General features: G+C 44.2%; 1 protein-coding gene and 1 non-coding gene across 2 annotated transcripts in view; one reads left to right on the forward strand and one right to left on the reverse strand.

The window, feature by feature from the left end:
• Window positions 1-23728, forward strand: part of LOC126199397 (semaphorin-2A-like) — a 1365238-nt gene that overhangs the window by 1230147 nt on the left and 111363 nt on the right. The gene's annotated exons all lie outside the window — the stretch shown is intronic.
• Trnat-ugu (transfer RNA threonine (anticodon UGU)) lies at window positions 19051-19125 on the reverse strand. Its single transcript has one exon. It is a non-coding gene; the product is annotated as a tRNA-Thr (tRNA).

The raw sequence follows: 23728 nt of genomic DNA on the forward strand, positions 1-23728 counted from the left end.
GTCAAGGTCCATAGGACCAAACTGAGGAGCAAATCTCCAAGGACATGGAACGTGTCAGTGAATTAAATTACAACATAAAAGTAATAACAGGTAAAAATAAAATGTCTGTGAACCCAGAAAAAGTCAAGGTGTAAATTTAAGTAAACGCAGTCAACAATATAACATAAGAATCAGCTAAATGTTGCAAGGAATTCCTCAACAGAATAAGAGGACTGACCCATGAGGAAACACTTCAGTTAGTGTCGGTGAGTGGTTATTGTACATCGACGTCGAACATAGGCAGTGGTCACATTAATAGAGGGTGGGGCAAAGAAAAGTGCCTCGACATTTTGAAACCATTTGTGGCAGCATTAACGGAGGAGGGAAAAACCTACCGTTACTCCATCAACACGTACCAAATGCCCATACAGTCAGCCGAATCTTGGAGCATATTTACACAATCTTCACGCCTGACAAGAGTTGTTAGCAGACTTCAATCTGGTCGCAACCTTAGATGTCCACCCAGGTCACCTGATCTAGCAGTGTACGATTACTTTGTGGAGAGCTTTGAAGTCTAAGGTATATTGCAACCAACCCTCCCAGTATGAAAGACCTGCAGCAGAACATTACAGGTGAGATTGCAGGAATTACAGCAGTCAAGCTTCGATCTACCTTGAGCAACTTGCTGACCATGACCCAGAAGTGCCAAGATCTCAATGATGGCCACTTTCAACATCTGCTATAGTCTGATTAGTACTGTATCTCCCTTCCTCTGCTGTGTTTCTTTGTACGCTGCAATTCTGTTCTCCGGGCCACTTTTTTGACAGCACCACGTATAACTGCACCGTGTATAAACCGAGTCGCCTGTCATGGGCTCACGACGTGAGAGGATTATTACGGTTAGTGAGATTATTACCGCTTTCCTTATACGTCCCGCTTAGAACTACTATTGTGTATATTAAAACCGAAATCCAGACGACATCGGCCAAGGACGGGAGGTTTATAGCATGCTAAAACTGCGCACAGAGCAACGGCAATAATCAGGTTTAGTTTTAAATAGGATGCTAATTCTCTAAACATTCGTTTACTCAAATCATTCGCAAATATGATGGAGTAATATCCTCAGCTTCACAACCTATTTCGTCGCAATACAATGCATAACAGAGTACGCTACTAAGATTGCCATCTAGTAGCGAGGTGCAGTACCAAATGGGACGTGCTGAGCATTACGTCACCTGCCTCTTTGCAGTAGTTAAGGGGAATGTATAGAGATCAGTGAAAAAACAACAGCTTGTTAGCTTCCTTTGCAGATGTGAAAATTATAAGTTACTACAAGTCAAAAGTTGGCTAAGAAATAAGAGAAGTTCTTGTATTATTACATTTGTACACGTAACTAAACGCTTACCTTGGCACACCTAACCTTCAGCTAGTGCAGTTAGTTAACGGATCTAACTATTGATGACATACGCTGAACCACATTACACTCTGCTGGAATAGGGAGATAGTTCATATCTGTGTCAATCCATTCAGAATTACGTTTTCTTTGTTTTCCCTAAACCATTCCAGGCAACTGGTGGCATACATACTCTGAAAGGGCAACGGCGATTTGCTTCCCGAAAGTTATGCAAGTGCATGTACCTGTGCATTGTCTGTAATGACTTCATTGTCTGCTGGACGTAAGTATTACTCTTCCTTCCTTTAGAATAGCCTTAGATTAAGGATGCGAAAGTCTTTTTCGTTTTCATCTAGTTACCAAATCATATGCGTCGCAAGAAACCTATCCTTTTCCGGAATTTTGCTTGACACTGTTGAAGCAAATTCATTACACGGTAGCTCACAGGCCTCCATAGGATAACAATCAGTATTCTTTCTATTACAGAAACCCCTTTACTATATTTGTTCTTACAATTTTCCCTCTGTCATCCATTTAATTAATTTATCTTCTTATTTACTTTTTCAGTTTTTCTTAAGCATATTAAAATGGACAGGATACTTCCTCGATTCGATTTGTAACCAAAACACTTCCGTAGGGGGTGTAGAAATCAGGATGTAGTGTTCTGCGTTAAGTTCACTGCCTGACAAAAAAAATTAAGGATCCAGAATATATGATCGATCATCAATATGACTTCGTACACGCAGACACAACCGGCGGGTATGTAAATGAATGTGGAGTTGCAATTCCCTGTGACAGGCAGAAAGGCCACCAAAGTGCATTAGTGTTGTTAATGGTTTAGTTTTATTACCAGGCTTGGTAGGCCGAATGCTTTTTGTGAAGAAGTAAGAGATGCCAAGTAAACGTGTGAGACAGCGTTATCAGCACCTGAGAGAAACTAAAAGGGGCCTACTCGTCGACTCGTGCAATATCCAGATTTCGAGTGCATTCGGACATGACAGTGGCCTCATCGTGTACTGCATGGGACATTGAGAGCGAGCGTACTCGTTGTCACGTTCCTGGTCGATGACATGTGACCACCACAAGTGAGGCTCTTTGCACTGTGCACCAAGTACACAGTGACCCCTTCACATCCTCACTGGTCACGTCAGAACAAGTAGTGTGCCCCCTACGTCAGTTTGTGTTATCCTGCACCACTGCTCGGAGACTAGCAACAGCCGGAGTAGGAAATTCCCGTCTCGCGAGTAGGCTGCCGTTAACTGCACAACACAAACGGCTACATTTGGAGTGCTGCAGGACCTCCCGGCATGAACTGCTGATGACTGGCGTCGCATTGTTTTCAACGACGACTGGCGGTTCTGCACTACCACAAATCACCATCGTCGGCGATATGACGGGACCTGAGGTGACGTTCCATTCTTCCAGTGCGTAGATGAGACACAGCGTTGTTGCACCTGGCGTCGAGGTGCTGAGGAGCCATCGGGTACGACTTCAGTTTACGGCCTAGTAACTGAGGGAATTCTGACAGCACAACGATACGTCACTTACATCCAGCGTCCTCACGTGTTACCTCCTGTATAACGGGATCGTAGTGCCATTCTTGAGCAGGACAATACTTGTCGCCACACGGCACATGTCACTATGAAATGTCTGCGTGGTACTGAGGTACTCCTGTGACCAAACAACTCCCCATATTTGTCCCGTGTTTAACACCAGTCGGACCAGCTTAGACATCATCTCCGTCGCTCTACCGCTACCAACAAAAGTTGTGGACCAGCTTACCTCAGGAGAGCAGGCAACGATTTTACGGCAGCCTTTCAACACCGAATCAGTGCAGGCGTCCAGATCAGGGTGGCTGCATCGCCACACTTGTAAGTGGGCTTACACTGCTAAGTTCTTTGTAAACACTTTGCGACACTGCAATCGCCAAAGAAACTGGTATAGGCATGCGTATTCAGATACAGAGATATGTAAACAGGCAGAATACGGCGCTGCGATCGGCAACGCCTATACAGGGTGTTACAAAAAAGTACGGCCAAACTTCCAAGAAACATTCCTCAGACATAAAGAAAGAAAATATATTATGTGGACATGTGTCCGAAAACGCTTACTTCCCATGTCAGAGCTCATTTTATTATTTCTCTTCAAATCACATTAATCATGGAATGGAAACATACAGAAACAGAACGTACCAGCGTGACTTCAAACACTTTGTTACAGGAAATGTTCAAAATGGCCTCCGTTAGCGAGGATACATGCATCCACCCTCCGTCACATGGAATCCCTGATGCGCTGATGCAGCCCTGGAGAATGGCGTATTGTATCACAGCCGCCCACAATACGAGCACGAACAGTCTCTGCATTTGGTACCGGGGTTGCGTAGATAAGAGCTTTCAAATGCCCCCATAAATGATAGTCAAGAGGGTTGAGGTCAGGAGAGCGTGGAGGCCATGGAACTGGTCCGCCTCTACCAATCCACCGGTCACATAATCTGTTGTTGAGAAGCGTACGAACACTTCGACTGAAATGTGCAGGAGCTCCATCGTGCGTGAACCACATGTTGTGTCGTACTTGTCAAGGCACATGTTCTAGCAGCACAGGTAGAGTATCCCGTATGAAATCATGATAACGTGCTCCAGTGAGCGTAGGTGGAAGAACATGGGGACCAATAAAGACATCACCAACAATGCCAGCCCACACATGTTGATTGTGAAAATTTACAATTTGATCACGTTGGAATGAAGCCTCATCCGTAAAGAGAACATTTGCACTGAAATGAGAATTGACACAATTCGCAGAATTGTACCCGTGGAGCCCAATCAGCTGTTGACAGTGCCTGCACACGTTGTACATGGTACGGAAACAACTGGTTCTCCCGTAGCACTCTCCATACAGTGACGTGGTCAACGATACCTCGTACAGCAGCAACTTCTCTGACGCTGACATTAGGGTTATCGTCAACTGCACGAAGAACTGCCTCGTCCATTGCAGGTGCCCTCGTCGTTCTAGGTCTTCCCCAGCCGCGAGTCATAGGCTGGAATGTTCCGTGCTCCCAAGGACGCCGATCAATTGCTTCGAACGTCTTCCTGTCGGGACACCTTCGTTCTGGAAATCTGTCTCGATATAAACGCACCGCGCCATGGCAATTGCCCCGTGCTAATCCATACATCAAATGGGCATCTGCCAACTCCGAATTTGTAAACATTGCACTGACTGCAAAACCACGTTCGTGATGAACACTAACCTGTTGATGCTACGAGCTGATGTGCTTGATGAGAGCAATGAGTCGCATGTCCACACAAGCACCGAAGTCAACATTACCTTCCTTCAATTGGGCCAACTGGCGGTGAATCGAGAAAGTACAGTACATACTGACGAAACTAAAATGAGCTCTAACATGGAAATTAGGCGTTTCCGGACACATGTCCACATAACAACTTTTCTTTATTTGTGTTTCCTGAAAGTTTGGCCGTACCTTTTTGTAACAGCCTGTATAAGACAACAAGTGTCTGGTGCTGTTGTTAGATCTGTTACTGCTGATACAATGATAGGCTGTCAACAGATAAGTGAGTTTGGACGTGGTGTTACAGTCGGCGCACGAGCGATGTGACACAGCATCTCCGAGGTAACGATGAAGTGGGGATTTTCTCGTACCACCATTTCACAAGTGTACCGTGAATATCAGGAATCCAGTAAAACATCAAATCTCCGACATCGCGGCGGCCGGAAAAGTATTCTGCAAGAGCGGGACCAACGATGACTGAAGGCAATCGTTCAACGTGACAGAAGTGCAACCCTTCCGCAAAATGCTGCGGATTTCAGTGTTGGGCCATCAATAAGCGTCAGCCTGCGAACGATTCAACATCGGCTTATTGGTAGAATCCTGAAGTGTGCAGTCCTTCAAAAAGGAAATTGCTTCGTTCAGTCTCAGAGTATTGTTCGTCTGTATGGGACCCTTACCAGTTGGGTCTGATTCAAGAGACTGAGAAGGTCCAAAGAAGATCGGCAAGATTCGTGACTGGTACATTTAGCCATCGTGAGAGTGTTACAAATATCATTGAAAGTTTGAAGTGGGAAACACTTGCAGAGAGACGACGCTCTAAACGGAAGGGGCTGCTCACTAAATTCCAAAATCCGATCTTCGCCCTCTTTTCCACTCACGGATTGCGCGAGGGAAAACGAATGTCTGAGAGCCCCAGTACGAGATCTAATTTCCCTTATCTTTGAATGGCGATCATTGCGCGATTTGAAATTTGGTGGTAATATGACTTTGGCTCACACACCGCTCGGTGGCTAGCGGCGTATATATGTAGATGCAGATGTAGATGTAGATATGGGATGTAGATGTAGATATGGGCTTTAGGAGCCGAAGCCCCACTCGGATACCCTTGATGACTGCACGACACAAAGCTTTACGCCTCGCCTGGGCCAGTCAACAGCGACATTAGACAGTTTATGACGGGAAGCATGTTGTCTGGTCGGACGAGTCTCGTTTCAAATTGTATCGAGCGGATGGACATGTACAGGTATGGAGACCTCATGAATCCATGGACGCTGCATGTCAGCAGGGGACTGTTCAAGCTGATGGAGGCTCTGTAGTGGTGTGGCGTTTGCGCAGCTGGAGTGATACGGGACCTCTGATACGTCTAGATACGACTCTAACAGTTGTTGCTTACGTAAGTATCCTGTGTGATCACCTGTTTCCAGTCATGTCCATTGTGCTTTCCGACGGACGGGCCCAATTCCAGCAGGACAATAGGGTCCCCACACGTCCATAATTGCTACAGAGTGGCTCCAGGAACACTTTTCCGAGTTTAAGAACTTCCGCTAGCCACGAAACCCCCCAGACGAGAACATTATTGAGTATATCTGGGATGTCTTGCAACGTGCTATTCAGAAGAGATCTCCACCCTATCGTACTCTTACGAATTTATCGACTGCCCTGCAGTGTTCATAGTGTCAGTTCCCTCCAGCACTACTTCAGACATTAGTCGGGTCCACGCCATGTCATGTTGCGACACTACTGCGTGTTCGCGGGGTGTCTACATGATATTAGGCAGGTGTAACAGTTCTTTTGGCTCTTCAGTGTAATACCACATGCCGTCTCAACCAGTGATGTTGCGTTGCGTTTCGTTTCCTCCTCTCCGTCTGAGTGCTTCATTCTTTTGTCAGGCAATGTAATTGTCAAATGTTACATTTCTAAACTTCGCATGTTAACTGAACTTCCAGTTCTGAAAAGTATTCTCTTATTTTTGACGCTGGTAACAGACTTGGTCTTTCACAGCTTGCAATTCATAAGGTATAATCTTAAGAATTTTAAATACTTTAAATCTATGTTGCCTACCTCTACATATACTTATCAACATTTTATTTTTATTTCTGTATCGGAAACTGAGCTCTAAGTCAACAAAACTATTCATCATTTGTGAAAATTTACAGCTAAGGCTATTCCAGTAAATACGAACAAGTAGGTGTTGTTAGCAGTTCGGGACAGTGTGCAATTACGTTGGCTGGAATGAGTTGGTCCTAGTGAGTAGAGCCACGTTATTGATATGCTTGGTTTTTCGCAGAGTTTCACGTACATCGTATTTCTGTCATACCAGCAGCTGCCTGATATATGAGATTATTCTTTGATTAGACTGACAAATGTCATTTTTGCAGCTACCGAAAGTTGCCACCCAAGAGACACGACGGCTATTTCAGGAGATCGTACCGTTTGGAACCTCCGCCCCACGTCATCATTTCTGTTGTATTTCACATACGAGGTAAATAATATAACGTTTAAAGCGTGAATCTCACACATTTCCTTCTACAAACATTTACAAGTGTACATTGCAACGTTCACAACACTGATGAGTGCAGCATGCTAACAAAATTTGCTATTATGGTGCATTAATGTACATTTGATAAACGAACTACGTTACAAACATTTGGCTGTACGCAATATGTGACGGTAACTGCTGACGGCTTCATTTGACTCTTCCCGTCCTTGCTCAACTGATCGTCATTAAAGGGGCGGTTGGGTTTCGGATAGCATTTGTCTAATTTGCCTCTGTCTAGTATGTCCTCTAGCTACGGTGGTAGGCTGTCTATCGGTTCCCAAGCCGTGTTCGTTTAGTATATATTTGACTTCTACGTGAAGCGAAAATCATACGTCCCTTTAATAAGCCACACAGCAGTGTTTAAAAATTCAATTCACTGTGAGGCTATCAGATTACCTTCAGGTAATGCTAAATTTGGTATTTGCTATAAACCATCCGCAACAGTTGTTATCAGTTTGAATAAATAGCAACTGTAATTCCATGAAATCGTATTTATTTCCACATCTGGCTTCAGCCTCTGGGCCATTATTATGTAACATGAGCTGCTGTTTAATCAAAAAGCTACAATTGCCGATTTTAATCGCATGTGAATTAGGCAGTAAGGTCTTTATCCTCGATGTTTCTCACAAACACTCCCGTGGCTGCTTTATTTTTAGGCCGAGAATCGGACAGTGATTCGTCTGTAGGATCTAACAGACCATTCTGTTGAAGATACGAAGAGCATTTCATAAAAAACGCACACATTTTTTTACTTACACGTTCATTTTTTATTTATTAATTTTTTAACATATCTTTACAGTCCTTTAGTATAGTCTTCCTGCTTCCCTTTGTGTGAATTCAAACGTCTAGAATGCTCTATTATTCCATCCAGGACACCACTCCACTCCTGTTCATTTGTCGAATGGCTCAGGTAAAGGTGACAGCAAGCTCTTCCAGAGAAAGATAACGACCTCATGTATAGGGTTTTGTCAACTTAGGAAACAAGTCTAAGGTCTGTTGGAATGATGCGTCAACACTTCCCACTTCCGCGTAGTGTTTGAGCTACAGCATTGCCAGTAAGCGGGAGAGCATTGTCGTGGTGAATGAGTGGCCCAATTCGAGCAACAGAGGTCGTCTTTTATGTATTTTTCTGCGCAGATTTTGAATGAAGTTACGATAATATACTGCTTTGACACTTGTTCCACCTGGGACTCTGTCTCTCATGATGATTCCTTGTTGATCATGAGCAACAATCATCACTTACTTCGCCGGCTGCGGTGGTCTACCGGTTCTAGGCGCGCAGTCCGGAACCGCGCGACTGCTACGGTCGCAGGTTCGAATCCTGCCTCGGGCATGGATGTGTGTGATGTCCTTAGGTTAGTTAGGTTTAAGTAGTTCTAAGTTCTAGGGGACTGATGACCACAGATGGTTCAAATGGCTCTGAGCACTATGGGACTCAACATCTGTGGTCATAAGTCCCCTAGAACTTAGAACTACTTAAACCTAACTAACCTACGGACATCACACACATCCATGCTCGAGGCAAGATTCGAACCTGCGACCGTAGCAGTCGCGCGGTTCCTGACTTAGCGCCTAGAACCGCTAGACAACCGCGGCCGGCGACCACAGATGTTAAGTCCCATAGTGCTCAGAGCCATTTGAACCATTTGAACCATCACTTACTTGAGCTTTGATTGAGCGCGTCGAATGTTTTCTGGACGTGGAGGATCTGGAGCTCTCCACTCATTGGACTGTGATTTGTACTCCGGCTCAAAGTCTGTAACCCACGTTTCATCAACAGCGATTTTTCGACACAAGAATACTCGACCTTCATGGTCCAATCGTTGTTTGAGCAACGGTGCAATGTCTAGGCGTTTCTGCTCCTCTTCAGCAGTTCAATAGTGTGGGACCCATCTCGCAGAAATTTTTCTCTTCTTCAGATCAGTTGTCAGAATGCAGAATGCTGACGTTGGGGGAATTCCCGTGGCTTCAGAGAGTTGCTCACAAGTCGCACTGCTATCTTCTTCAATAGCATCTGCCACAAGTTTCACACTTCGTTCATTTGTTGACGTTTTCGGCCTTGCGGGTCTTGAATTATCGTCTATGCTCATATGATCACTACGAAAAAGGCCGACGTGAAACCGTACTACGGTCCTTTTAAAGTCATCACAAACCTCACTTAACGTACTGTGGATTTCTGTCGGGTTTTTTCGGCGTAAAGTTTCAATCTTGATTTGCGACATCTGGTCTTCAACAGTCACAGTACCCGAGACCCCATCAGCACCCATTTCTATCTCTCGCCAAATTTATATTAGATTTCACACCGAAAAAATAAAAACTCGCGCTTCTTCCTGAAGCTCCAAACTACGTCTGACGTAATTTTCATTGTTGCTGCATCAAAAAATTCACAGTAATACCAACCTGTGCATTAATTATGCGCCGGCCGCTGTGGCCGAGAGGCTCTAGGCGCTTCAGTCCGGAACCACGCTGCTGCTACGGCCGCAGCTTCGAATCCTGCCTCGGGCATGGATGTGTGTGATGTCATTAGGTTAGTTAGGTTTAAGTAGTTCTAAATCTAGGGGACTGATGACCTCAGATGTTAAGTCCCATAGTGCTGACAGGCATCTGAACCATTAATTATGAAATGCCCTTCGTATTTCAGGATAAGTTTCTGATCAACTCTGCTCTTTAATGGTATTACTTAGCAACAACTATAAGTGTATAGTATGTAATTTAGTCAACAAGATTTGGACAGAGATTTGTATAGCTGTTCTGAACATCAGATATGAATCATGGTATATTGTCACAAAGCGGAAAATCCCAATGTTAGCTAATAGTTCTAGTATGAAGGGGTTTACTTTTTCTCTGTCAGTTCGCCGATAATATTGATATCTGACAATCTGTAGATCCCTTCCTTGAACCCATTGGCAGTTTTGAATTTAGTATGGAACCCATAACATTTATTTTGCATATTAACTGGTCTAAACATGCTTCTTCGGAAATTTTCCACATCGAATTTCAGCAATTTGCTGTAAAAATCACATTGTAAAGCTAGTCATTGAAACATCGTCGATATTGAGAACTCCTCAGTGCCTATATCGTGCAACCGTAAATGATAGTATGTTGATAAGAACAAGAAATTTCACTATGCCTCGATTATGTGCACTACTTTTGCAGATGCCTTTCAAAGAATTGTATCTTCATTTTTCATGTATTAAATTCGTCTGTGATTGTACGAGTAGAGTAAATAAAGAGCAGTGTTCCATCGACAAGCAACCTTAAAAAATATCATACACACATAAGGAATGAATCTTTGCCATGTTTTCAAGGGCAATTGCACTGTCTCATACTTCATAACGTATCTAGGACTCTTGCACAATTGCAAATGTAGTGTTTGCGTTGAAAATTAAGTTATAATTGTCTGAAACTAGTAAATGAAATAAACAAGCCAAGTAGTAATCTACTGGAATTTCTTTTTCTTCATCAAATGACGACCACAGATGCTACCCAGCACATCTCAGCGTAAGGTGGAAAATTCACAAGAAAATCATGTTTCAAGGATGGTCGCGATGTTTTAAGATACCGGAGGTAATCTGTCCCGTCGAAGCGAACATCAGAATGAGAAACTGATGGTAACTGGTAATCAGAAAATGTGATGACCACTCTAAAGCTGTTGACTGCGAAAGTTAATCTGTAAATTTCTTGTTACAGGTAGCACGTTTAAACGTTAGTGATCTGGATACGTAAATAACTAACGAAAAGTGATTCACTGACTTAAGCAAAAACGGAGTCGAATGTGACGGAGTCGACTCTGATAATACATCAGAGGGTGCGGCCTTGGAATTGACAAAGGCAACTTGAACGCCACCAGAATAATTTTGGTAGTGTGTTAAAAACATTCTGTTACAACGAAAGATTGGGATAATGTCTGATTTAAAATCAAACCAGAACACCAAATATTGAACCAGGAATGTAGATTCTAACTTTCTGCCTGTACTACTGATATACTGTATTTATGTATTTGATAATTGCCCAGATTTTTACCTATATGAATGATCTTTCATTTGACAGATAATTTTTGAGGACTTTTGTCATAATTTTCTATGCAATATCTCAACAACAGTACAATGGATGTAGAAATGCCTTGAAGCACAAAAAGTGGCTAATCGGAAAGGTAAACATCGACTACTTTGCGGAGGAAACGTGTTTAGTGCTTGTTGCTATGGAGTTTTCTTTCACCTGCCGAAATAATGCTGTCACGACAGAAATGTGTGTGCAGCCGTATTTCGAAAACATTCCAACAACCTAAAAGAGCGAGGAAAGGAGAGAAGTGAATAATTCCGAAGGTACTCAGGTGGGTTTATATAATTGTTTGTGACATACGTGGCTAGGATTTTAAAGAGAAGAAAAAAAAAATCAGTTTCAGTTACAGAAAATGTGAAAATAGAATTAATTTGAAATGACAGCGATCATGTATTGTACAAAATAATGATATAAGTTTCGGCGGACTGGGAAATAGCAAAGCAACAGAATGAGGAGGTCGTATGCCCATCTATAGGATAGGCAAGATAGTGAGATACCAAAATTATTGTACAATATCACATCTCTCTAATTCACAGAAACATCTTTGAAGGGTTCTACAGGGACTGATATACATGGAAGAAAATGTTGAAAAACATAATAATGCCTATTACGGATTAGGTTTGGGAATCCAACAAAGTGACTTGTCTTCTTAGGATATGGTTCGTCAAATGCAACTAAATAAATTCTTTTTATATTTTGCCATCATTTCGCTTCTTTTTATTTTGTAAGCCTATTTTTATATAATAATTGCATATAGTAATGATTACAGATTTGGTTACTATATTACAGCGTTTTGTTATTTTTTTGCTAGGTGAGAATCAACTTTTTGCAGCACAAGACGTTTTTAAGAAAATAAGCCATTGGTACCGATAATCCAATGCGTACAATATGGCCTTCCTTAGATCTAACAAGATTGTTCTTCCTGATAATTATAGTAACGAGACCTTGTTGTTACTAATATCCACTATAATGAATAAGGTTTCATCCACTACCAAATTAATTCACTCTATTCACTTTAATCACTATTCATTAATATCGTACAACATTCCATCAATGAGCAAAAGGTGTGGTACAAAACTCAATTACGAGGACCGTCTTGCTGAATGGGCGCCCGTGGTTCACTGAAGTCAGACACCAGCTAAAATTTTGTTTGCTGCTCCTGAGACCAAACGTCATTGGCCTCACAGATTACACTTCAGCATGCAAGGGTACTGTTTACTTGCAATTTGTCTCGTTTTTCGAATTCAATAAAGCTTATGATACCGTAGTTAGGAACAGAGTATGAAAAGTGAAGGTAGAGGCAGCAGTTCCTGAGAAACTCATTAGTAAAAAAATATTTAAATAATTGTTGGCAAAAGTAAAGGCAGCGAAAATATCAAAAAGTTTTGCAGCATGTCATTCTCAATGGAGAGAAGTCTTCCGAAGTAAGAGTGATTTCAGGTGTGTCGCAGGGGAGTGTCATAGGACCGTTGCTATTCACAATATACATAAATGACCTTGTGGATGACATCGGAAGTTCACTGAGGCTTTTTGCAGATGATGCTGTGGTGTATCGAGAGGTTGTAACAATGGAAAATTGTACTGAAATGCAGGAGGTTCTGCAGCGAATTGACGCATGGTGCAGGGAATGGCAATTCAATCTCAATGTAGACAAGTGTAATGTGCTGCGAATACATAGAAAGATAGATCCCTTATCATTTAGCTACAAAATAGCAGGTCAGCAACTGGAAGCAGTTAATTCCATAAATTATCTGGGAGTACGCATTAGGAGTGATTTAAAATGGAACGATCATATAAAGTTGATCGTCAAAGCAGATGCCAGACTGAGATTCATTGCAAGAATCCTAAGGAAATGCAATCAGACACAAAGGAAGTAGGTTACAGTACGCTTGTTCGCCCACTGCTTGAATACTGCTCAGCAGTGTGGGATCCGTACCAGATAGGGTTGATAGAAGAGATAGAGAAGATCCAACGGAGAGCAGCGCGCTTCGTTACAGGATCATTTAGTACTCGCGAAAGCGTTACGGAGATGATAGATAAACTCCAGTGGAAGACTCTGCAGCAGAGACGCTCAGTAGCTCGGAACGGGCTTTTGTTAAAGTTTCGAGAACATACCTTCACCGAAGAGTCAAGCAGTATATTGTTCCCTCCTACGTATATCTCGCGAAGAGACCATGAGGATAAAATCAGAGAGATTAGAGCCCACACAGAAGCATACCGACAATCCTTATTTCCACGAACAATAAGAGACTGGAATAGAAGGGAGAACCGATAGAGGTACTCAAGGTACCCTCCGCCATACACCGTCAGGTGGCTTGCGGAGTATGGATGTAGATGTAGATGTAGATAAGCTAATGAGACAAGGGCATTCTACGTCACGCTTTCTAAGCAATCTAGGACGGAGGAAAGTCCAAAATGGCTCTGAGCACTATGGGAGCACTGTGGTCATCAGTCCCCTAGAACGTAGAACTACTTAAACCTAACTAACCTAAGGACATCACACACATCCATGCCCGAGGCAGGATTCGAACATGCGACCGTAGCGGTCGCGCGGTTCCAGACTGAACGGAGGAAAGTCCTTTAATAGATGCGCTAGAGATGGGAGTAGAAATTATCATAAAGGTACAAGCGCATGTTTTTTCTAATGATTTTGTATTCATAGGGAGAAGTTTGGAGAAACTAAGAAGTGTTGGGATAATACTAATAGATCAGCCAAGAGAAAATGAGTTGAGTATCAGTCAAGATATAAAGGAGAACATTCAAGTGGATAGGAAAGGAGGACCGAAGGGCGATGTATTGGAATAAAAGTAAAGAGGAAACTGCAGTAAAGATAAAAGGTGCAGAGCCACGCCACTATGTCTTATAGAAAATCTACAGTATTACGTTGCTATTAGGAAAACGAAAATGGACAAAATGCGACGGTCATTCGGCTCATATGAGTCAGAGACGTAAGAGAACGTAGAGGAAACTTGCTGTTCCCTATTTCACCCATATAATCTGTTATGAAGATGTTCTACAGTGACAGCTATCTCAGTGTATTCGACCGCTGCTACCGCGAGGCTATTTGCTCTGGACGTAACGTGCAGGGAGACGGGTGTTACTATGAAATAAACTCAAAATTATTTTGTCTCCTATGAACGAACTGTCACAAGAGAAAACTACTGCCTGAATATGTTCGCTTCGTTTTCTATAAACCGTTTAGGATTTGGAGGCGGCTTTTGAACTACTACAAAGCTCATATTTTGTTTCTTTTGATTACAATTTAAATAATAATCCAATACCAATATTGCATCAAGTAATATACCTTCTTCAATTACTCGCTAGATGTTACTAGGCACTTTACCACCATTTTCGATGTTACCAACACAGATTTCATCACAAAATTCATGGAAATGTTATCACATCTGGTTCCAGCTGCTCTTATTCACTTTAGCACAATTGCGGACAAAGCTTACACTTGTACTTGTATATACGAGTGTGACGGTAAAATGTAACACACCTAATTTGTTTATATCAGCTATTTTTTACGACTCAAGCAGTTTCCATAAGTGGCGTTTGCAAGATAATAAACAGTTGTCTGTCTGTACGATGAACTGGCTTCAAAAAAGTTAAATATGACAGAAGTTTAGTAAACATATTTTATTAGGTTTATTGCACTGAGTAATGAAATTTGCACGATGGGAATGACATACGAAGACGAGCAATTTCATACTATCACGCCCGCAAATACATGAGTAAACAATGTTTCCCACAAACTTTCGTTTACAGAGTCACATAAAACTTGTGTTCCGCCAAAAGCTGTCTACTCTCTAACAGTTCCCAGTTTTTATACAGAGCTATTTGAAATCTAGGTGCGCTCTTCAAAAAACTATTGGCGTATCACAAATATATGTATAGGCACTTTCCCGATATATGTTGCTAACACTGCCTGAAAAATATTCTTTTCGGGTTCTAGAGCACGTAAATTCTTCTGGTTAAAATCTCATTCTGCGCTCGTAGGTGGTACACCGCGCCTAGTACGCGTCCACCGCGGCGCTCGGGGGCCACAGCACAGTTGCGACACCTGAGGATGGGCTTATGAGAGCTCGAGACCGGTCGTGATAATAAAGGAAAGTTAAAACTGAATCGGTATTTTCAACCTCTAGCCCTAAGTTATAGTTGTGAAGACACAGATTATCAGTGAACATGTGAACAGGCATAATCTGGGTGACCTAAAGATTTTCACCGTGGAGAGTTAAATGAGATGTCAGGACGACAGTGGATTTGTTTAATTTACGTCTTTATTCCGGCACTAGACTGTAGTATATAAGGGGGCAGCTTCATAGAGGAGTCCAGTTGTTTCTCATACGAAACAATATGCACCAGGAATTGCTGACAGTGCAATGAGTGGGGCTGAGCATGGTGTCACTCGAATGGCACTGTCAGAGACGTCTCAGGCTGCGACTGTGAAGACAGCGTCGCAGCACAGCTGACAATATTACGGAGGCAGCCGTGACGTCACTCCACGGTGCCTCTCTTATGACTCAGAGCAGGCTGCCCCGTCCCGCGGTCGAACAGCGGACCCCTTACTGCGTTCCAGGAGGTTCTCCGGGTGTCACAGGCTCGTGGTGTAGGCTATGACACTGGATGCGAATGTTTTAGTCCATGAATGGCTCAGTACTTATAAGCTCAAGGCTACGTTCATTTAGGGCTTAAGGTACAGACTCTTAACACTTCAGTGGTGACAAGTAAGGAAAGGCTTCGGTCAATCCCCCCATCAATTTGCTGCATCAGCTGTTTCTAAACCGTGCCCTGCTGGCTCCGCTTCGCGACGGCTGTCGGACGTGTTTTGCTTCTCAACACACAACACGCTTGCTTGCCTATTGGTGGCTTTACAACTCACTTCAATTCTGACGCACTTTTTAATCGAATACAGTTCTGCACTGCTCTCTTTAGCAAGACCTGTTCCGATGGGTCAAATAAACTAGACTATCCTTTACACAAGAGATCCTGGGGACTTGGCCGAGCTGTTCTAGGCGCTTCAGTCCGGAACCGCGCGACAGCTACGGTCGCAGGTTCGAATCCTGTCTCGGGCATGGATGTGTGTGACGTCCTTAGGTTAGTTAGGTTTAAGTAGTTCTGAGTTCTAGGGCACTGATGACCACAGCAGTTAAGTCGCATAGTGCTCAGAGCCACTTGAACCATTTTTAACCCATTCTGACCCATCTCGCATCGTAATATTTATTATAACCATCCCCCCCCCCCCCATGAACCATGGACCTTGTCGTTGGTAGGGAGGCTTGCGTGCCTCAACGATACAGATAGCCGTACCGTAGGTGCAACCACAACGGAGGGGTATCTATTGAGAGGCCAGACAAACGTGTGGTTCCTGAAGAGGGGCAGCAGCCTTTTCAGTAGTTGCAGGGGCAACAGTCTGGATGATTGACTGATCTGGCCTTGAAACACTAACCAAAACGGCCTTGCTGTTGTGGTACTGCGAACGGCTGAAAGCAAGGCGAAACTACAGCCGTAATATTTCCCGAGGGCATGCAGCTTTACTGTATGCATGGAGAGCTGCATCACACCAGTCTCAGGACTGAAGAGCACAACAACAACAACAGCAATGGGTTTCCCAAACCTAAATGCTACACATTTATGCGGGGTCACTAACCCTGCTCTTTAACTCAAACACCAGGGAACTTATTTCATTGCTTGTATCCTTGTGCAATAACTTCTAGCTCTCTATGCCAGTCTTACAAACTAAAAAAATTAAATTGCCATTAAATGAGTAAAATCTTCTTGGTTTTCAATAATTAAAATAAAATTCCTGACCATTCGATGGCAATCGCTGCCATCGTAGTAAGGAGTAAATCCTCTGACTTCTGGGGCTGGCACGATTTTCCGCTTATACAGCCACGATTGCAGCCTCTGCTGGTACGAAGGAGAGCGGGCCAAAACGACGCGTGCACAGAAGGTAGTTGGGCGGTTCGAATAAAATTCTCGAGTTTTCGATCGTCATCTCCGCCATCATCGTCAGGAGTAAAACCCTTTACTGTCGGGGCTGGCACGGTCTTCCGCTTATGTAGCCCCGACTGCGGCCTCTGGTACCAAACACAGAGCGCCGGAAGGACGCATGCGGTGACTGGGCAGCTTCTAGCAGCAACGGCCCGCCGAGGGACCGAGTGACGTCAGGTGGAGCGAGGGGGCAGCGCCACGATTCATACTGCCGCTCCCACCTCCTTACAAGGTCAAGCATTCGTCGTTCCTTCCATTCGATATATAAAGCCAGCTCCCACGCGCTACGGAGTGTGTACCCATGATCTGTGCTAAAACTGTTGCTGTTCATTCTAATCTCAGCAACCACTCTTGTAACAGAATCCCGGTATGTTGTGCATGAACGAAGAGTATCGTGTTTTCAAACAGGATTTTGTGTCTGTTTCCCAGGCAATACTCAGCTACAGCCGAACTGTCGAGCTCCGTTTGTTTAATACGTCACTTTGCTCGGTACATTGCTCTGCAACTACGCGAAGTGTCTCACCTGCATCGATGCTGCCGTATTCGCATCAGACACCATACACACCGGGCACTCGAAGAGCTATGTCGACTTTGACAGGTTGCAGCATACCTCGGATCTTTGCGGTGCATCGGAACCCTGACCTCAGTGCATGTCTCTGCAGCACACGTCCTAACTTGCTACTCACTTCCCCACAATTTGACAGGAAAGCAGCTGGCTTGGCCCCTTCAGCCGAGTCACAAGGCATCCTTCTTCAGTGGCACCTGAAAGCGTTTGCAGTGTCATTCTTGATATAATCTTTCTGTCTAAACATGTGTCTCAAGTGCTGTAATTCACACTATAAGAGATCGTCGTCAGAAATAACTTCATCTCTGTATATTAACGTGTTCAGGATCGCTGTCTTGCGTACAAGCGTTCAAGTATCGAGCATTGTGCGTCGGTTTCCTAAGCACTGAATGACCTGCTGTCTTCCGATCAACTGAAACATCCAAGAATGGTAGCTGGCCATCCTTATCCATCTCCATGGTAAAGTTAATGTCGGGATGGACAGTGCAGTGCAGTGTATTTTCACACTGATCCTTGACATGAAGGTGTCATCGAAGTACTTCAGGAAGCAAGACAGACGCAGCGCCGCCGAGTAACGGAGCCTGCTCTTCAAAGCGCTTCATGAAGAAATTAGCGATTGCCGGAGACAGTCGTGAGCCCATCGCTGTGCAATCCTTCATTTCATAATATTCGCCGCGGCACAAGAATTACGTTGTTCTTAGAATATGACCGAACAATTTGACGATTCCAGGTGGAAATTTTTGGGCTAAAAGATCCAGCGTGTCGTGTACTGGCTCCTCGTAAAAAGTGACACGCTGTCCTGATTAACAATAGTGTCGTTTCGGCCTATTTTCATTTTCTTGAATGTTTCATTAAATGCCAGGAACCTATGTGATTGTCCTCAACTTTTGTCATCAACCTTGTCGCCTTTCGATTGGGTGTGTGTGGACGTAACCACGGCAACACAACACCGTGCAAGTTTATGCAAAACAATGCCTAAGCACTGTAACAAGTTTGACCGTTTAACTCACAGAAGAACTGACGTGGGGGATGATAAGGCCCACAGAACAGCTGTTAATCTCTCCAACCAAGACCTGCACGGCGGCTCTGTGTGAGCGCTGAGTAACGGTCGTAATTTTTCACCAGTCCCAGGACGTCTGCCAATTATAGATATTATTAATGGAATGATAATTAAATAGACACCCTAGCTGCAAACAGGCGTTGATATACTTCACTGAGGACATGTTGAAAATGTGTGCCCCGACCGGGACTCGAACCCGGGATCTCCTGCTTACATGGCAGACGCTCTATCCATCTGAGCCACCAAGGGCACAGAGTATAGTGCGTCTGCAGGGACTTATCCCTTGCACGCTCCCCGTGAGATCCACATTCCCAACATGTCCACACCACTACATTCGTAGTGCGCCTAATAGATGTTTGCCCATCATACTCATTACTCGTGGCAGATTAATCTACCAAGTCCCGTACGAGTTCGGGCATAGCGTGTGTGTTCACACGAGAAGGTCAATGGCCGGGAAGCCATATTTTAACTATATATGACGGTAGTATCCGTTCTCGAACGAACACATACCGTGGATGACCATGCAGCTTTGTTAGAAATGAAATGATAATTAAATAGACACCCTAGCTGCAAACAGGCGTTGATATACTTCACTGAGAACATGTTCGAGTCCCGGTCGGGGCACACATTTTCAACAAGTCCTCAGTGAAGTATATCAACGCCTGTTTGCAGCTAGGGTGTCTATTTAATTATCATTTCATTTCTAACAAAGCTGCATGGTCATCCACGGTATGTGTTCGTTCGAGAACGGATACTACCGTCATATATATATATATATATATATATATATATATATATATATATATATATATATATATATATATATTATTAATGGAATAGAGTTGTGCATTCGGCATCTCTCTCACGACGTAACTGAGGCCGACAGACTAACCGCCACCCATATACTGGCGAAATCTAATATTAGCCAGGAGGAACGCCGTGGCTTACGCTTAATGCATCAGAACGAGAACTTGGTTGACTTACCAGCTGACAAACAAATGCCACTATCGTCCTCAATACTGAAGACAACCACATCAAGATGCTACGTTTATTAGAAGATGTGTACCAAAAACTACGCCGTGGTCCGACAAAGATCATCGCCAGGAAGACAGAGGAGTTATTAAAAGACTCTGGTTTACCAGACGAATTAAGAAATGATTGCCTCTTGCCTCCAGACCTCCTAGGCTTTATGGATTGCCGAAGGTGCGTAAGGAAAATGTGCCTCTTAACCCCGTTATTAGTGCAAACAGCTCGCCCACCTAAGGACTGGCAAAACATCTTGCAGGCTGTGACTTCAGAAATTTTCCGGGCGTATTTCTTCTTCTAGTAATTTCCGGGTGTGCAGCCGGATCCCTTCGACATTCTGCCACGATATTTCGGCCCAGAGACGTCCGGTCATCATACTCAATGACTAGATGTTCTTTTACTTTCAGCACCGACGGCAGCACGTACAACTCGGCTATGCCACGCATGTAAACACCTGACGCATGCGCTGTAGGATGCCAGTACATTTCGCATGCGAGAGACTCGGCATAAATACCTCGACTGCACCTGGGCTCTTCAGTAGTTGTGTACTCACCTGTTGATGGCCGGACGTCTCTGGGCCGAAATATCGTGGCAGAGTATCGACAGGAACCGGCTGCATACCCGGAAATTATTAGAAGAAGAATCTTGCAGGATTGTTAGCGCAAAAACCGGGAAATTGTAAATATGATGTTGAAAATATGCCATTTCAGTCTTTTGATCGCTATTTTTTATTTTCAGTTACCGGTTTCACTACAGAACCGATGGTTCTGTAGTGACAAGTTACTCTGTAACTGCAATATATGATTTGAAGATGGGCAGCTAGCCTGAAACCGATAATTGAAAATAGAAAATAGCGATCAAAAGACTGAAATGCCATATTTTCATTTAATGAACGATCGCGGAAATCCCATTAAGACAATCATGTCTAGTTTTGATAAAAATATGATGTTGTCAAGTCGCAGAAACTTGTTGAAACGCTCAAGAAGATGAAAGTAGGCCGAAACGACGCAATGGTTAGTCTGGACGTTGTCACCTTTTACAAGGGTGCTCGTATAAGACACGTTGGATCTTTTGGCCCAACAGTTTCACTTGGAATCGTCAGATTGTTCCGTATTGTTCTAACGACATGTACCCCGACGAAAATTGTGAGATGACGGATGGCACAGCGATGGGCTCACCACTGTCTGAGGCAGTCTGAACTCGGTGGCGTTGCGTCCGTCTTGCTTCCTGAAGTACGTCGGACGTTGCCTCACGGTGAAACTAAACATGAATGGTGTCCATTCCAACATTAAATTAACCATCGAGATGGAGAAGGATGGATTGCTACCGTTCTTTGATATTTTATTTGGGTGGAAAGTAGGCGGCCGGCTTGGTCATTCATTGTATAGGAAATCAACGCACACTGATCGATACTTGAATGCCAATAGTTTTCACTGCTCTGTACTGCAGAAAGTAGTCCTGAACACGTTAACACACAGAGCTTAAGTTATTTCTGACGAAGGCCACCTACAGTGTGAATTTCATTTGTCAGCGTGTTCAGAGAGAATGGTTAATATGAAGAGGGACAACGCTAACGCTGTCGGTCGTTGTGGCCAAGCGGTTCTAGGCGCTCCAGTCCGGAACCGCGCTGCTGCTACGATCGCAGGTTCGAATCCTGCCTCGGCATGATGTCGTTAGGTTAGGTTTGAGTAGTTCTAAGTCTAGGGGACTGATGACCTCAGATGTTAAGTCCCATAGTGCTCAGAGCCATTTGAACCATTTTCAAACCGCTAACGCTTTCATATGCCACTGAGGAAGGATGCCTTGCGAATCGGCTGAAACGACCAAGCCAGCTGCTTTCCTGCCATATTGTGGGGCAATGAGCAGAGCAAGTTAGGACGTGTGCAGCAGAGACATAGACTGAGACCAGTGATCTGGCCCGCTCCTACGATACAGGATATGCCGTCACCTGTTAAAGCTCTTCGAGTGCCCAGTGAGTATGGTGTTCAATACGAATGCGGCAGGATCTGTATAGATCGGACAATTCGCTTAGTAGGAGGGCTTTGTACAGGGCACAAGTGATACATTAGACAAAGGGAGCATGACAAGTCGGCCATAGTTGAGCATTGTCTGCAAAACAGATCCAAAATGCTGTTTGAGAACGCAAGAGTGTTGGCTCATGCGTCAACATACTGAGATTCCGTTATAAGGGAGGCGTCTGAGATAGGAATGAACAGCAAAATTCTAAGAGAGACCAGGGGTACACGCTCAGTAGGGCCTGGGGGCGGGCTTTGGATGTCGAAAGGAAGCAACGAAGAATGCTTGATGCTTGTAGGGAGGCGGGAGAGGCAGTTACAAACGTGGCACAGGCCCCTCGCGCCACCTGACGTCACTCGGTCCACGGCGGCCCAGAGCTGCTATGAGCTGCCCAGTCACTGTACGCGTCGTTTCGGCGCTCTCCGTTTAGCACCAGAGGTCGAAGTCGGGGCTACGTAAGCGGAAGACCGTGCCAGCCCCAACAGTAAAGGGTTTTACTCCTGACGACGATGGCGGGGATGTCGATCGAAACCTCGAGAATTTTATTCGAACTGACGCGGCTTGAAAACCGAGAAGATTTCATTCAGACATATCGCCGCCAAGCACTCCGAGGAAACATACACATAAAATTATAGCCTTGTGCGTTCATCTTCCTTCTTCTGCTTTTATGCTCGGGATATCCAATCCACCGAAATGTGAACAGTGCCTGGGTCTGAACTCGGCCCTCCGCTTCGTCTTCTACGTACCAAAACAAGGACTACGCTTAGCAGAACAAGTGCCGCTGAAATGGTTGATATGGCAATTGTCAATGTTGTCTCTTTCCGGTACACAATTTCCCGATATAAGTTTACATGTTGCAATAAGGTTTCCAGGGAGACTCGTTCCTCCTCCTGGTTCAGAAGCGTGTTTACAGACTGCATTAATTTCGGCCCTAGAGTTTGATTTAAGCTGTTTATGTTTGTGGCTTGTAGCACTTCGATGCGCTCCTCTGGCCAATACAAATGAATTTGCGAAATATTCAGGTGTTTTATTGGTCAAATTGCGGCGAGCAGAAGGAAGGTAGGGCCCATTATCTCGCACGCTGTTCCATTTAATAACAAAGCGCTCCCCTTTAATTCTAGCCACTTTGCATACGTAAAGCTTCCGGTGCTCGAAACAGCTAGTCACTACCCTACCATCTCGTCAGAGGCAGAGTACAACCTATGCGCCTCGATGTGCTGAAAATACAATTCAGGCACCATCACTTCTTTATCGCATTCTCTTACCTTTTTTGTTCCATTAACAATTTCTCTACCGCCCCCCCCCCCCCCCCCGCTGTCGGTACCATATTTGGACAGACTGTTATTACCCATCGGTAGCATTTTTGTGACTTTCTGTCCTCTATTTCTACATATCTTCGCTTATCTTTTGCAATTAATAATAGTCGCTACGTTTTTACTCTTACAAAATTCTCAATATCCCCCACTTGACAGGAACTATGTGGCATTATAACGTGGTTGTTGCCTTGCTACTGCTATTGAAACCGTAAAGTAAGCTTTCACTCCATTAGTTCTCACTGATACTGTGGCTTCATTAGGTAATTTCAGTGTTCGTGTTCTAAAACCAACTCCGGCAGTAGAAAGAGATTTTCACTCTGCAGCGGAGTGTGCGCTGATATGAAACTTGCTGGCAGATTAAAACTGTGTCCCCGACCGAGACTCGAACTCGGGACCTTTGCCTTTCGCGGGCAAGTGCTCTACGGGGCAGTTGCCCGCGAAAGGCAAAGGTCCCGAGTTCGAGTCTCGTTCGGGCACACAGTTTTAATCTGCCAG

This window comes from Schistocerca nitens, chromosome 8 (genome assembly GCF_023898315.1).
Source record: "Schistocerca nitens isolate TAMUIC-IGC-003100 chromosome 8, iqSchNite1.1, whole genome shotgun sequence".
Classification (NCBI taxonomy): Eukaryota; Metazoa; Arthropoda; class Insecta; order Orthoptera; family Acrididae; genus Schistocerca; species Schistocerca nitens.